At 47.5% G+C, this 16,857-nt stretch overlaps 1 protein-coding gene across 3 annotated transcripts in view; it reads right to left on the bottom strand.

Moving 5' to 3' along the window:
- The window catches only part of mib1 (E3 ubiquitin-protein ligase mind bomb 1), a 482,913-nt gene that overhangs the window by 350,769 nt on the left and 115,287 nt on the right, over positions 1-16,857 (bottom strand). The window lies entirely within an intron of this gene.

Genomic DNA, 16,857 nt, shown 5'->3' with positions numbered 1-16,857 from the left:
CAAAATCCACAAAACGTCAAAATCGGAAAAGGCCGAGCAGTAGAAACAGAGACAGAGAGCAGAGTCGTGGCACTAACGACTGACGCTTATTTCGGAACAACCTTCCTGCCAAGTACGTACAACGCATGCGCAGATAATAACCCAAAAACACCCGTCAAGCTAATCTAAGTAAATCACCTTTTTGCTAAAAACATTCTTTCCCAGTGAGATAAACCGAGGCTACGCTAACACATTTGTCAGGACCCAGTTATCAGATATGAAATGCTTCAATAATCTCCCGTCCACGTTGCGTCTCAGCCTTACTCAAAATTGGAGCCGCCAGTCAGTCCAGTGCCAGCCAACATCCCCGTGCATCGAGCCAGCCGCCGAATGAGGGGATTGCCTCTGGACAACGCTGATACGTTCCCACCACGTGGACAGTTATGACCAGCACTTCGGGTCACCACTCCAACCAGCATAGAAAGCGCGTTGTTGAAAGCGCATAGAAAGCCCAAAGATTTCGACGACGTTGTATGCAACGAAGAGCGAAGACGTCGAAAATTGGACGGTATAGACTTCCAGTGCGTAGCTGCCCTGGACGAATGGGACGACACGGCAAAGTAGAAACGCGTCTATCTCTACCTAGAGGACGGGCACGTACGTGGTATCAGAACCGTGATGAGCAACTGACTTTGTGGCACGGATTCAATTGCAGTCTCCTGGAGACCCAAATCTCAGCTGTTCGCCAAAAAACGAGCAGAACTAGCGATTCAGGCCCGCGTTCAATTGACAAAAGAAACAGTGACCACGCACGTCGGAGACGTGACGCGCCTTTTCAGAAAGGCTGAACCACAAATGACGGAGCACAAGTTGTTGTGTCATCCCATTTATGGAGTCAATCAAGGAGCGCTTTTTGCTTGGGACGCGTTACATGTAGGTGGCAACATTCATTTTCTCCCCATACACATTTAAGGGAGAGCGCAAGAAAATCAAGCAGACCATTTGTAATCATTATCCGACAGCGCGTATCGACTAGACAGGGTGCTAACATGTGCGCGTGGCAGCGCGTATCCGTGACGATCACCATAAATACGAGCAAGAACGAAGGACTGAAGGTTGTGTCCAGTCACGCGATTAAGGTTCAATCAATTAGTTCACTCATTGATCCGACCTTTTCTTTGGAGCACGACAGCAACCAGAGCTGGGCTGCGAATATGCCATATTAATGAATAATACATTAGCCTTAGTGAACAAATGCGCCAGACTGTGCGTGTACAAACACGTGCAATACAAGTTAGCGTGTACAAATTTGCGAAATTTACTTTTCACTGCCAAGGTTCTATAGGACAAATTTAAATAAGAAAGGGATGTTAGAAGAAATCGCAATGCATCTTACGACAATTTATTTCCATTACAGCAGATATACATCCAATTATTGCGAGGGCAGGCTTTTTTTTTTTTTTCGTAAACCGAAATGCAACGCCCGAGAAAAGCTGCACGCTATGGTTATCTGATGAGGTCGAGTATTCTCAAAAGCGCAAAAAAAAAGATATCTTGAAATCCCTGCCCAAACGCGCCACGTCCAACGTCTCGTCGAGCGAGATACCGTCTTCACCGACGCTGTAGTGTGTTGTGAAATAGTTCAACCAGCAGTGCTATAAGTGAGCTCAAGAAATAAAAATGGCGTATAATAAAAACGACGCGATGAAACATACGAGGACACGAAGAGCGCTACAGAGCAAGCGCGTATACTAACAACCGAACTTTTATTGGAGAAAAATCGAATATTTAGAGGATGCGAGAAGCACATGTTCGCCACGATTATAACCAAAACCAACACAAATAAAACACTCTATTCTTCTGAGCAATTAGGAATGATTAGTTTACGATCAGCTCAGTATCTGACGTATCCGCCCCAAACTATTAGAGCACAAAAATGACAAACGCCGGTGGTGCCTCTAAACGAGGACGCAGTGTCACAGGGGCTAGGCTCCCCATTATTTTTCGAATCATCATCGGACCCACGCTAAGCGCGGGCCCTCCCACACTGTTTAATGCCAACACAACGGAGGTCAAGAACAAAGAAAAAGGAAAAAAGAAATTGCTAGTCAAAATGAAGTCATCGCATATCTATTGTACAAAAACACCTGTAATTCAAGACGGAAAGGAATCGTAGTATGTAACCTAGATAACCTATCTACTTATGTAGCACGCAAAATCGCCGCTGACGTCTATTACCTTGGAGATAGTTTCACGGGGTGTATGATCCAGACTTTTCTTTCTGTCTGTTGTTCTTCCTCATAAATTTCAGAACATTTTGTTTTATCATTTCATTTACAATTTTCTCTGATACTTACGTGGCGCAGAAAAGTCGTACCTTATTATTTCGATTTCTTCACTTACTTTTTCACTAAACGTCGCTTTAATACAATGTAATGCAACACTGTTTTCCGCGTGGTTAGAAAACGCTGCCAATTGGCAGTCGAGGCTGGTGAGAACACGCAAGCCAAACATTAGAGCGCAGCACACGGCCTGAAAAAAAATTTTGAAAGTAAGCTACAAGCAATTCCGTCTCCTCTGAGAAAATTACGTCACATACACAAAGTACCGCGTGCCCCGCCGCGGTGGTCTAGTGGCTAAGGTACTCGGCTGCTGACCCGCAGGTCGCGGGTTCGAATCCCGGCTGTTGCGGGTGCATTTCCGATGGAGGCGGAAATGTTGTAGGCCCGTGTGCTCAGATTTGGGTGCACGTTAAAGAACCCAAGGTGGTCTAAATTTCCGGAGCCCTCCACTACGGCGTCTCTCATAATCATATGGTGGTTTTGGGACGTTAAACCCCACATATCAATCAATCAATCAATCAATCAATCACAAAGTACCGCGCCTAAACACTCATCGTGAGCTGCGTATTACCGCGGCCACCACATAGCGTCGCTCTCGATCACACGGAAAGTAAGGCGCGCACTCAAAAAAAAAAAAAGAAATGCATGACGCACGCAAAAAAACGTGATGACGCACATGTGACGTAAACTTCTTTCCTTATGGCCTCTCTTCTTGCTTAGCTTTCAGCGCGCTTGTCGGGACGGAGAAAAAACGTGTTGCAGCGTGCGACAAATCTCTGCAACTTCTCTCGCACTTGGCGGATTCAAACAATTTTTCCCGGCGGTCGATTCGTGGAGTGATGGACGGTCTCAGCGAAGAAATTCGATGGATACTTGTAAAGGCGTTTGCAGCACGTACTTCTTTCATTGATCATGGGTACCGCGTTAACGTAACCAGATCGTGACGTCGACGGATAAGATTAGAAAAACCGGAAAAAGACCCGTATACGTAACACGAAGCCCATGTTAACACCAACAGCGAGAACCTCTCCCTTTCTAGAGCCATTTAAATTACCCGACAGGGGTATACACTGGAGGGAGGAGGCGCGGGAGGAAAAATCGATTTCTCGCCCGCTCGGAGAACGCAATCCCGACCGACGCCGGCGTGCCACGAAGCGGAAAGGTAGCCTGGGCTTTTCCGAGAATCGTCGGACCGAGTTCCTCCGTCCATTCCATTACACACCTATTCCATCGCGAAGCGTGCGCACGGACGCCGACGGCGTATATCGACGACACAGAGACCGCCACTCTTACTTTCTCTCTCTCTCTCTCCGATTAATTCTCGCCTCCACCCTGTCGTACACGTGAGGGATAATTGCGATGTGGCCGGAAGGGAGGCCAGAGACAGAGCCGACTGCTGCTTAAAGAGGTCGTGACACCCAATTCTCGATCATCATTTGTGTTGCGTGGTTTATTCCTCGTGGATGCGCAAACAAGCTGGCCAAACTTTAGCACATTTGTTCGACCATTTTATTTATTCTTCATTATTATTGTTTGAGAAACATGCGAGCAGCCCGAGAGTCGTACGGGAGAAGTGTAGCCTGCTTGATTGATTTGTAGGGTTTAACGTCCCAAAACCACCGTATGATTATGAGAGACGCCGTAGTGGAGGGCTCCGGAAATTTTGACCACCTGGGGTTCTTTAACGTGCACCCAAATCTGAGTACACAGGCCTACAACATTTCCGCCTCCATCGGAAATGCAGCCGCCACAGCCGGGATTTGATCCCGCGACCTGCGGGTCAGCAGCCGAGTACCTTAGCCACTAGACCACCGTGGCGGGGCCAAGTGTAGCCTGCTGTGCGAGCGTCTGCATTCCAGCGAACGATATCACATTTTCCCGTAGTCAGCAGCGCATGAGACGAAGCAGTCGAGCTTTCTTCTTGGCACTGTAAGTGAACGGTTTACAGCGTCTGAACCGGCGGTGCACCGAAGTCTCGGCAAGTCTCGTTGCTTGCGTGATCTTGACGCGAAAGGTCACGTGTTGGGCCAACACTGCAGGCTCCAAAACGGGTTGGCTTGCAAAGGCTGGCGCCGTGACGTCATGCTCCCTCCTTTCTTTTTTCTTTCTACATGCTTCTAGATGCCCTTTTGCACTGAAACATTCTTTTGCGGCCAGCTTTCCATATCCTTATAGGCATTATAGACCCTCTGCTTCTAGTTTTCATTGAGAACAACCAAATTGTGTAGTGCCCGTGTCATGGCCCCTTTCAACAAGAACACTCCTCGTTTGTCTCCTCGTCTTGCTCCTCGTTTAGAACGCCCATTATGCACCAAGAGCATGGCTACGCAGGATTTTCATACTATAGCGGGTTGTACAACATTTCGTGCGTCCATGTATGCCTTAGTACATACAAATATTTTTTTTTCATTAGAGAAGCCCCGTATTCGCAACCCCTTAAAACGCCGGTGTTGTACATACATACATACATACATACATACATACATACATACATACATACATACATACATACATACATACATACATACATACATACATACATACATACATACATACACACACACACACACACACACACACACACACACACACACACACATACATACATACATACATACATACATACATACATACATACATACATACATACATACATACATACATACATACATACATACATACATACATACATACATACGCACATACATACATACATACATACATACATGCATGCATGCATACTTGCATGCATTCATGCATACTTGCATGCATGCATGCATACATGCATGCATAGAAGCATACATACATGCATACATACATACATACATACAAACAAACATACAAATTCCCAAGCGCCATGGTGTTCCCATAAGGAACAGCAGCGGGTGGCATAGTGGCACTGGGAATTGAACCCAGTGCTTCTTCTCTGCCACCGCTCCGACTTTTTATCTCTCCTTCTCTCTCTCCGCAAACTTCATTTGAACTATTCTTGTAATACTCCCCCACATGTTTCCCTCATCTCCCCCCCCCCCTCAAAGTGTCACGGTTGTGGTGTCTTCGCCTATAAGAGACAGTTACTGCGTCACCTAACTACATTCTTCCCCCTCGTTTATTTCTAAAAATCTCTCCGCGTCCACCCCTCTTCCCCCCCTTCCGACGAAAGCGCCAATACCGTAATTCTGCAGCGCGCTAAGTTAGGCTTCGCGCAATCGGACAGCCGGGCAGCCGTTGTTACGGCTCCAAAAGCCGATTCGAAGTAACGACGCATGCGATACAAGTTCTGGGGCGGCGGGCAGCATAGTGGGCAACGGTCGACGAGCGAAGCCATAGAAGCGACCGACCTCCTCCTCCCACTGCTCACCCAGCACGTGCCATTAGCCGCTGCGAAAAGGGGACGACAGGCGCTCGTCTCGGGATAAAAGCCCGGGGAAACACAATGAAAGCGAGGCGACAGCCGGGGCTGGGACAGCGGAGGGCAACTAAGGACGGCGACGTACCACGCTCTATCGTGAGCCCCCACCCGCCCTCCCCGTGTGACACACACCACCCGCACCTTTTGCGTCCAATTAAGCAGCTCCGACGTGCCGTGTGGCACCGAATTGCAGAAGAGAAAAGAGAAGACAACGACGGTGCTGGTACCCGCGGGCGGCGGCGGTCCAGGGAGGAAGAGGCCACGGCTGGGGAACAGAAGGAAACGGCTTTGACGCGGCGGTGTTGGTTTTTTCCCCGCTCGATCCACCTTTTAAATTAGCTTGCCAGCAGGGTCTCCACGGCAAAGCTGTCTCATCTACCCTGTAATTATCGTCACCGTTGTCGTATATAAGTAGTAGTAGTAGTAGTAGTAGTAGTAGTAGTAGTAGTAGTAGTAGTAGTAGTAGTAGTAGTAGGAGTAGTAAAAGTCGCGAGACCAGAAGGAATTGAATAAAGAAATAAATGTAGCGAAATTATGAAGATGATGATGACGATGCATACATCAATGCCCGTCGTGCGACACGGCCTCTGACGGTTTTCGCGGCGTGCAAATGACTATTTTTTGACGCTAAACAGAGACCTTATGCATCGTTAGCATTTGCCTGGGCACGAAATTCCTTTTACTTTCTTTTCTTTTTTCCTTTGCTCATGTTCGTTTTGTGTTTCGGAGAGGGTCGTTGTTTTTTTTTTTTTATCGCATATCGCATGCTGCCGTTTTTCTCGCAATGGTTGTTCTTCACAACAATGCTTGAGCTCGAAGTCTGCGCTCGTCTTCACTCGTCTCTCTGCCCCGTTATCTCCCTAGCACTGCAATAAATTTTGAATTACAATACCAACTAGAGCGTACTCAGACTTCGTCTAGAGATATAATATTAGTGACGGAAGCAACATTTTGACTTTTGGACAAGATTCCAGAGCAGGAAAAGTGGTGCTTTGGAGCAGCCTTGATTGTTTTCAGAACAGATAACAAAATATTCCAAACGACACCTGGGGTTTAACTGCACAGTGCAAGAATCATAATCCGGAAGGTGGATGATCTTTGAACACCAAGTAAGCGTTTTGATATTTTGCAAAATTAGCCCCATTGAATTTTTTTCAAAAATAAAATAAGCCAAATGAGTTAACACTTAAAATGTTTGTTCTTGTGACATAAACAAAGTCAAAGCTGTCAGTGTAATCAGTCACATATAAAAATTCTCACAGCAGTGGCTATAATACGACTGAGAAGTCTCCCACGCATTTCACCGAAATATCTACTTGTAAGGTACAAATACACAACTATATCAGATATATGAAAATGCGTGTAGGTGTAGCATTTCTGATTTTCTAGTACAACCCCCCCCCCCCGCTACTATACAAGCTGTATAGTAGATGACAGTATACAGTTTTTTGTTTTCATTTAGGCTCGCTGGATGGCCACATGGTTTAACTTCATTGTCTTAAGTTCTCCCAGCGCCATTTCGGAGCAGGTTCGCAGCAGTTACTAACAAATATTGCGATTTGGAGCAGCATGAAGCGGAATTTCTCTTTTGGAGCAGTTTGGAGCAATAGGAGCAGCACTTCCATCACTGTTTAAATCTTGAAAGTTGGGCTAGTTGGTAGGATAGCACGTTTGGGTACAGTGCGAGAACGACAAAGACGGAAAAGAACACGAGAACGACAAAGACGGAAAAGAACAGAAAGGAGATGGACATGCGCTATGCGGCGTTCAAAAAGTCAATTTATATAATGCCAAACACCGAGACGCATTCAATGTTCACTGCTCCTCATGTTATCTTGTGATAGTGCACTAAGGCTTTCACCCTGTTACGTTGCGAGACTGTAACGCCGACCAATTTTTTTTTTCTGAACACATGCTGACACTTTCCCAACTGCGTGTAGCAAAAGCTAGCCTAATGGACTGACATGTGGGGTTTAACGTCCCAAAACCACCATACGATTATGAGAGACGCCGTAGTGGAGGGCTCCGGAAATTTAGACCACCCGAGGGTTCTTTAACGTGCACCTAAATATGAGCACACTGGCCTACAGCATTTCCGCCTCCATCGGAAATGCAGCCGCCGCAGCCGGGATTCGATCCTGTGACCTGCGGGTCAGCAGCCGAGTACCTTAGCCACTAAACCAGCGCGGCGGAGTCCAAAGCTAGCCTAGTCTAACTTTTTTGTGCAAAGTGGCCGAGAGAATGACCTTGTGAGGCATGCAAGCGCAGTGCGTTAGGATAGCTATTCGTACAGCAACATCATCATCAACAAGATGGCTTTTTATGCCCATTTCTTCTTCTTTATTTAGGCTAAAGTGTCCTATATGCCGGTCAGTTTCCTGACCAAATGTGTTGTCTTTTTGTCTCTTAAGGTTACGCCTAACATTTTTCCTTCCATGGCTCCCTGCATCGTTCTCAATTCAAGTTGAACCCACTTTGTCAATCTCCTGATCTCTTCTCCGTAATTAAGCACCGTTCAAATGCAGTCATATTATGGTGATGACGATGACAGTAAAAAAGGGCAGGTTCTACTTTCCTCCTTTACGGGGGTGTTTCGTGAGAATGCGTTGGTGATTATCTGTCGGTGCGACAACATCAAAATACCTGATCCATCGCACCCAAAATAGCGATCCCGATCGTCAGCTATAGCACGCGTTCTTGACCATCGACACGAACACGCTTACCAATATCTGCCGTTTTACATCCCAGCACCGCGACGCGATTACGAGGGACCCCGTAATGGATGGCTCCGAAAATCTGAACCATCTTGTAATCTTCAACGTGCACTCACATTGCAGCGTACACACATAGCATATCGCCTGCATCGAAACGCGATCGACGCGCCCGGCATCGAGCCCGCGAACTTCGGGTCGACTAAGGTTGCACGGCGGGCTTGTCGGTTATTCATGTTGTTCGAGGTATAGCGCATCCAGGACGGGACAGAGAAGAAGACACAGAACAGAGCGCCGTGTGTTCTGTGTCTTCTTCTCTGTCCCGTCCTGGATGTGCTATACCTCGAAGAACATGAACTTCAGGTCGACTAAGGTTGCACGGCGGGCTTGTCGGTTATTCATGTTGTTCGAGGTACAGCGCATCCAGGACGGGACAGAGAAGAAGACACAGAACAGAGCGCCGTGTATGCGTTCTGTGTCTTCTTCTCTGTCCCGTCCTGGATGTGCTATACCTCGAACAACATGAACTTCGGGTCGACTAAGGTTGCACGGCGGGCTTGTTGGTGATTCATGTTGTTCGAGGTATAGCGCATCCAGGACGGGACAGAGAAGAAGACACAGAACAGAGCGCCGTGTATGTGCTCTGTGTCTTCTTCTCTGTCCCGTCCTGGATGTGCTATACCTCGAACAACATGAACTTCGGGTCGACTAAGGTTGCACGGCGTGCTTGTTGGTGATTCATATTGTTCGAGGTATAGCGCATCCAGGACGGGACAGAGAAGAAGACACAGAACAGAGCGCCGTGTATGTGCTCTGTGTCTTCTTCTCTGTCCCGTCCTGGATGTGCTATACCTCGAACAACATGAACTTCGGGTCGACTAAGGTTGCACGGCGGGCTTGTTGGTGATTCATGTTGTTCGAGGTATAGCGCATCCAGGACGGGACAGAGAAGAAGACACAGAACAGAGCGCCGTGCATGTGTTCTGTGTCTTCTTCTCTGTCCCGTCCTGGATGTGCTATACCTCGAACAACATGAACTTCGGGTCGACTAAGGTTGCACGGCGGGCTTGTTGGTGATCCATGTTGTTCGAGGCATAGCGCATCCAGGACGGGACAGAGAAGAAGACACAGAACAGAGCACCGTGTATGTGCTCTGTGTCTTCTTCTCTGTCCCGTCCTGGATGTGCTATACCTCGAACAACATGAACTTCGGGTCGACTAAGGTTGCACGGCGGGCTTGTCGGTTATTCATGTTGTTCGAGGTATAGCGCATCCAGGACGAGACAGAGAAGAAGACACAGAAAAGAGCGCCGTGTATGTGCTCTGTGTCTTCTTCTCTGTCCCGTCCTGGATGCGCTATACTTCGAACAACATGAACTTCGGGTCGACTAAGGTTGCGCTTTGGGCTTGTTGGTGATTCATGTTGTTCGAGGTATAGCGCATCCAGGACGGGACAGAGAAGAAGGCACAGAACAGAGCGCCATGTATGTGCTCTGTGTCTTCTTCTCTGTCCCGTCCTGGATGCGCTATACTTCGAACAACATGAACTTCGGGTCGACTAAGGTTGCGCTTTGGGCTTGTTGGTGATTCATGTTGTTCGAGGTATAGCGCATCCAGGACGGGACAGAGAAGAAGACACAGAACAGAGCGCCGTGTATGTGTTCTGTGTCTTCTTCTCTGTCCCGTCCTGGATGCGCTATACCTCGAACAACATGAACTTCAGGTCGGCAGCTCAGCAGTGCAACCGGTACGACACCGCGGCGGACACACTGCCACACTTCTAAGCTTTTTTACAGACGCTAATTTCTCTTGAACGCGATGCAGAAACGAAGGCAGGTCTGCGCACGGTACCTGAAATCGACGCCACCGTATCGCAACAGGAGCAGCGTCTTACCTGTAAAAAAGAGGAATAAAAGAATTCGCATTAGTCCTATGAAGTCCACGCTGCCCTACAGCTTCAAACAAAGTTAAGAACACTTGGGTTCTGGCACTCAAAAACTATAGCATCGCACAGACGAGCTGAGGTCAGCGATGCCGGATTAAATTTTTTTTAATAGGTGCGTCTAATGAGAGGTTGGAGCCCATTTTTGGCACCCGTGGCTCCTCTGCTCTTACGTCACAGCATCTGACGTAACATTAACGAGCACAGACATTGATGAACAAGTGTACGGACAGACATGACAAGAAAGAAAGTAGTAGTAGTAGTAGAAGTAATAGTAGTAGTATTTTAGGTAGTAGCAATAGTAATGATGATGGCGATGATGGTAGTGGAGGTATAGTGACGGGCAGGAAATATCCAAACAAACTAAATAACGATAGAAAGCAAATAAAACGCGGCTAATGCGCATTCATGGTGGAGATAGAAAGAAACGTGAACAGCGCGGCACTTACATTCTCCTCTGTTTTGTATTTTCTTTCGGACGGTTAGTATTGTGTCCAAAAAAAAAAATAAACGAGTCACAAATGTACTCTTCTTTCCTTTCCCGGCGTTTGTAACCTCGATGGTGATTGAAAAAAAAATCCGCGGATATCCACGAGGTGAGTGCTGATAATGGGGCGAGGCAGTGAGCATCGGATCGCGAATCGCGGCCGTCTATTTTGTTCTGGTTAACAGCTTTTTAATCACCTTTTTTCTTGTTCCCCGATGTTTCCGTTTCTAGGTCTGCTGTAGACGCCGGGCGGCGGTTCATGGACGGAGGTACATTTCGAAGTATTAAGGTGCTTCGCACCTAAAAGAATCTAGAGTCATCCATGATACAAACAAGATTCACTCTATCAGCTTCGTAATGCTGCCGAGCTGAGAGTGTGATGACCGCGGTCCAACCGCGCTGCCAGAATCCCCCCCCCCCCGCCTTCTTGTACGTGACACACCAGGCAGCGCTTACGCGGCGCGACGTTCAGCTGACTGGCCGCACGAAAACCTCTTCTCTCCCTTGTCAAGGGCTCAGAGCTGATGGCATCCCACCGCAGCCATCATTTATTATGGGTATGAGGCCGATCACAGGTACGGCGGGTTTCTTTACGGTAGCTGGCTCCACGCCGTCGTCCACATAGCCGATGCTCGCCAGTGAGGAGAGGCGTTCTTAGATATAGAATGAAGGTTTATTTACATGATGAGAAAGATGAAACTGTACGGAGATTGAGCACAGGTTCGGCTCAGATTCAGCTACATACAGAGATTCAGCTCTTATTTACAAAATGACTTCGGCTTTCATAGCCCGTCGTCTCCTGTACACGTCCGTCCGAAGAAGGCGGTGACCACTGTTGCCGCGAATCAGGTGACCTGAAGTCTCAGTGGTCCACCCACCAAAAAGGGTGCAGATATTGGGCCACTCGGCTGATGAGAAACACGGGCGAAAATGTCCAACGCGTAGCACGAGCGCACCTCACAAAGACGCATCCGGCCCACGCCTTCAAGACATCGCAAGGTGAGGAGGTAGAGTACGGTGGAGGAGGAAAGTTGAGCTCCTCTTGGGAGCTCTGGGGTTCTTGCTCAGATGGCCGCTGACACGAACGTCAGCAGCGCGATCCACAGCTGCGTTCTGCTGCAGTGTTTCCAGAAGTTTCTGGAACTCGGCAGGACATGTGCTCGATCCCTGAGAACTGCGACTGCGACGCCTTACCACGCTTCCGAACTGTTGGTTCTTTGTCAACACCTCGCGTAGGCCACAATGGCTGTCTGGAGAGGTTGACTTCATGAGAAGTGCAACGGCGACACTGTCTCACGCTGTTCGACTCCGTCAAACAAAACGGTTGTTCACAATGGTTCCGTCGAGTTCCTCGTAACGCGACCACAGCAAACTGCCAGGCCCACCTGCAGGACAGCGTCGTGCTTTTCGCTTCCGCCCGGGCGCCGATATAGGGGAGAAAGCCTTCTCGCAGACCGGCTCACGCACAATGGCCTCTGCTAAAACGAACTGCCGGGCCTAACGTAACACCCTGTAGCGGCCGTATCCCTTAACGCCCACGCTTCGTATGAGTAAATTAACTTTTATTTACCGCTGCTTAAACAGAAAAGGAGCGTTTTGCAAATTTGCGCGAGATCAGATCCTAACGAAGTTAGCTGCCAGATTTACTCCGCATATGATTCCGATTTCTTGCTGCATTCAGTACTTCGCCCGTATGCGCTTTTTTTCTCTTTTTTAAAGTTTTATTGACATTGGTGTTTAAAACACACTTGAAGCGTTTCCAGGATACACAGTAACCTTTCTTGAGGTCCCCAACTTCGCCCATATGCGCTTTTTTCTATATTTTTATTGACATTGGTGTTTAAAACACGCTCAAAGCGTTACCAGGCAACACGGCAACCCTTTTTCAGGTCCCCAACACTTATGCTTATAGAGCAACGCCACAAAACTTTATAACTCGTGTGAGTACTCATTTAAAGACTCTTTGCCACCCTGGTGCCACTATATCGAAGCCGGGCACTGCAGACCACCCGACCCTGATAGTTGGATTCGTAGACCTTTTCAGCACCCACAAAGCGCAAAGCGAATTTCTTTGAGCGAAAATTGTACAATTTTACAAAACAACAAGAGGTGCTAAATAAGAGGTGCCAGAAAAAAACAAGAGGTGCATTTGAAGTGCTAAATAAAATAAAATATAAAGGAATTGCTCTTTTTCTGGCCCAACGACAGTGCAAACATAAAAATCAAAAGCTTACATCACGCACATTTACCTATAGCCTTTCGCAAGACGGGTACAATAGTCTCGAGTTATCTGAGAACAACCACCTTTGCGAAATCACCGTAAACACCGGCGTCCCATTGAATACGCTGTCGAACCATGCGTCAGCACTCTAGACGTAAAAGCACGTCCTAAACAGAGCAACGCAGGCCGGTAAACAGGACGCGCTATTTTCCAAGAACCCTTTCAAGATGTTATTCGGGCAACCTTCTCTTAAACACCAAATAAATATTTTCAGATTCATTCTTCTCCTATCTTACATTGTTTTTCAGCATGATCCCTAATATAAGTACTCAGTGAAAAGGTACTGCGTTGCACGCCCACTTTGTGTATTTACCTAAGTAAACATGCCGCATTGTGTCACGATACACTGTTGTCCTGGCTGTTCACCTCCGATCGTCTATTTCGAGACATGGTTCGAGGTTATTAGAAGAGCTCTTCCAATATCGGACGCGGAATTGGCCACGTTTTTAAGAGCGCCGAGTAGGATCCATTAGTGCAATAACGAAAACAAATAAAACGGCAAAAGTTTTTGCGTAACTCGCACTGAAAGCTGAATGGAGTTTCACCACAAACAACGCTTGTTCTTTTTTTTTGCCAGGTATGAAATGTAATATTCTTTATTTAATTTCAGGTAAGGAATGGGATTTAATGGGGGGGAAAAAAGGCTAGTCCACGCGCATTTGCCCGTGGGTGCTACAATAATGGTTTTTTTTTTGTGACTGTTTTCTTTGTTGTGGTTCTTGTTACGAGCCGCACATTTCCTCACGTCACAATTACACAAACAAAAAAGCACCGCTTCTTCAAACAATTAGTTCACTTAAATAATTCTCCAACACACACACACACAGCAAACAAACATAAACGAACAGATTTTCATGACCGTAGAAATTGACAAAAAAAAACATTCCTCGGAAGTCTTTCAGGTGCCTCAGACGTCTATTTGTCTAAAGCCTATTTTTCGGCGAACGGAACCTGACCTCGCTTACGTCCGAGAAAGATGAGACGCTTACGCATAAAAGCACAAAGTACACCGGAGGCAGCATTTCACGGGCAAGACATATGGCGCCTGCATTCAGGATAACGTGAGGACGTGACGAGCGCTTCAAAACCGAGCCAGACGCTCACTTTTTCTAGAAACGGGCGACCACACTGCTCTTACATGTATACCTGCTCAATGGGACCAGGCAACCGGTTATCTAAGCGCAGCTGACGTCAGACGCACGCACGCACACACAGAAGCACACAGGCAGGCATGCACGCACACAGACGCACGCATGCACTTGATAAGAATAACTGATCGGGTTTAACGTCCCAAAACCACGACATTGATTATGAGAGACTGCGTTAACTGAGGGCTCCGGAAATTTCGGCCACCCGTGTTTGTTTTTTTTTTTTTACGTGATCGTTAATTTTGGTGTGCAAGGGCCTCGAACATTTTCGCCTTCGTCGAAAATGCGGCCGACGCGTTCGATATTCAATACCACAGCCTCCGGGTCAAAAGTTGAGCACCAAAGCCCCTAGACCAGCATGGCGTGTGTGGGTTACCATGCACACCTACCAGATATGTCAATGATTCTCTGTGTTATAACATGCGTTACAGTGAAGCCGTATGAAATCCGGAGTTCGACGGAAAGTCGTCGAGTCGGGAAAGTTCACGTAGAGAAAAATTAAGCGCCGACCAATCGTTGAAAAGGGTTCTTATAAAGGACTGTAGAACCGGCGAACTTGAGAGAGATCCGGAAGCCAGCGACAGAAAATACGCTCACAAGGATTGCAACCAAAAAGCAACCTACACGAAAAGCCACCGACCCCTCAATTCATCTGTGAGCAAGTGTCTACGTAGCAAGACCGAAATGTCTTTGTGTACAAGTATACAAATGAACTCTTTTTCTGTGCGTACTTTAATTTAACCGTCTAGTCGGCGCTTCATTTTTCCGCTAGCAAGCTAGTATCATCTGGACTTTTCTTTAACTTGCAGTGATATCGCACAGTACAAGGACATCGTGCGTTTCACCTCCACCGAAATGTGACCACCGCAATTGGATCCCCTGGTCATCGTGTCAGCAGTCAAGAACCGTAAACGTCATTTCACCGAGCTGGACCACCAGCGAATCTCTACACGGTTAAGGCACGTTCACACTGAACGCGGATCACGCGAGCGGGCAAGCGTCGCCTTCTGTCCGCTCCGCCGCGCGGGCGGAGCAATGCACCAATGGATGGATGGATGCTACGAGCGTCCCTTTTATAACGAGGCAGTGGCATGTGTTCCAACAGTGTAAAAAAAACCCAAAAATACTTTGTTTTTCTGTTGGCCTAATGCCTTAAAGTACTTATAATAAAGCGATTTATAGCAAAAATTATAAATTCACGGTCCATCTCTCTGCCTCTTCAGCCAGAAAGATCACATTTCCCTCAATATTTCGTCCTTTAGCTCTAATTTTCTGCCACCAACACTCTGAGCGTCTCTTACTTGCTTCTATCCCGGACGTGTTCAGATTTCAATGCTTGTCCCTAGAAACCAAGGCATCGCGTAGGCTCGTGGGAATACGCGACACTGCACGAGCGCGTCTCGCGGCCCTGATTGGCCTCGGCCAACTTTCCCGCGCCGAGAAAAAATCAGACCGGGCGCGATCCGGACAAGCGGCCACGGATTTTTCACTTTTGCGGATAATCTGCGTCCGCTTCGCAGATCCGCCTCTCCACTTTGCAGATCCGCGCTCTGTGTGAACGTGCCTTTGGCGAATCACGCCCAGAGACGAAAAACGCATAGAACAACAATTTTCGGCGCCCCTCGCTGCAGGCACCCTTCGCCACCATCACTGCCTCCTATCTCAAGTGTCCCGGTGGCACTTACCACCAATCGCCGGGCTCCTCCCTCCCGTGACGTAACTAACGCACCATGTCTGTTATCAGCAGTTGCTCTTTGGAGTCTCCTATGGACGGACAGGTGCCGCTCACTCGGAGGAAGACAAGCGGGAACTGAAGGAACGCCGACGCGCAACAAAGCGCGCAAAGCGACTCTGAAGACGCTGCCGTAGAACTTTCAGCGGCAGCCAACGGCTTCACTGGCTTACATCGTCGCAGAAGTAGAAGGGCTTTATGTTTTTCATCTCTCCATCGTATCATTCGACAATTAAGTCAACCACTACAGCAAAATTGCGCTGCGGCGAAAATCAAAAAGTCCGTCTTTATCGGCCTCATCAGTCGCATTTTGCTGCGAATGAACTCCAAATTTAGTTCAGGCACCAAGTATTTCAGGAGCGTGTTTTGTATCGAATTATTCAACTTTTCTCTGGTATCTTCACACTCCATTGCATCGCACGGGGTGGCAAACCGGATCACTTCAGAGGTGGATAAAAGCTCTCAATTCAGTCCGCCGCTCTATGACCTTCTCCTGCATGTCGGTTTGTAACCACTTCATTTCGCTGTAAGAATTATTTACTTTATTTAGAGCAAATATCCCTGTACTTAAATAAAATGCCTGTTTCGGAAACACCCTTGAGTGAACGCGTGGCCTCTTCGCGTAAAATTGCGTCAATATCGCCAATTCGAGAGTGCATAAAAGCAGCCGAGGCTGCATTATTGCTTAAGGTATCACAACGTAATTCTTTGGCTTCTTAAACTTTTGCGATCTCTTTTTCAGTTTACAAGCCCCATACCAAAGATTTCAATTTCGTATAAGGTCTAGGCACGACTGCAAGGTGACGCCACACAAACAACCCAC

The sequence above is a fragment of the Rhipicephalus microplus genome, chromosome 9, assembly GCF_043290135.1.
Source record: "Rhipicephalus microplus isolate Deutch F79 chromosome 9, USDA_Rmic, whole genome shotgun sequence".
Classification (NCBI taxonomy): Eukaryota; Metazoa; Arthropoda; class Arachnida; order Ixodida; family Ixodidae; genus Rhipicephalus; species Rhipicephalus microplus.
Note: the sequence above shows the minus strand (reverse complement) of the source record. Positions and strands in the feature narration are given on the sequence as shown.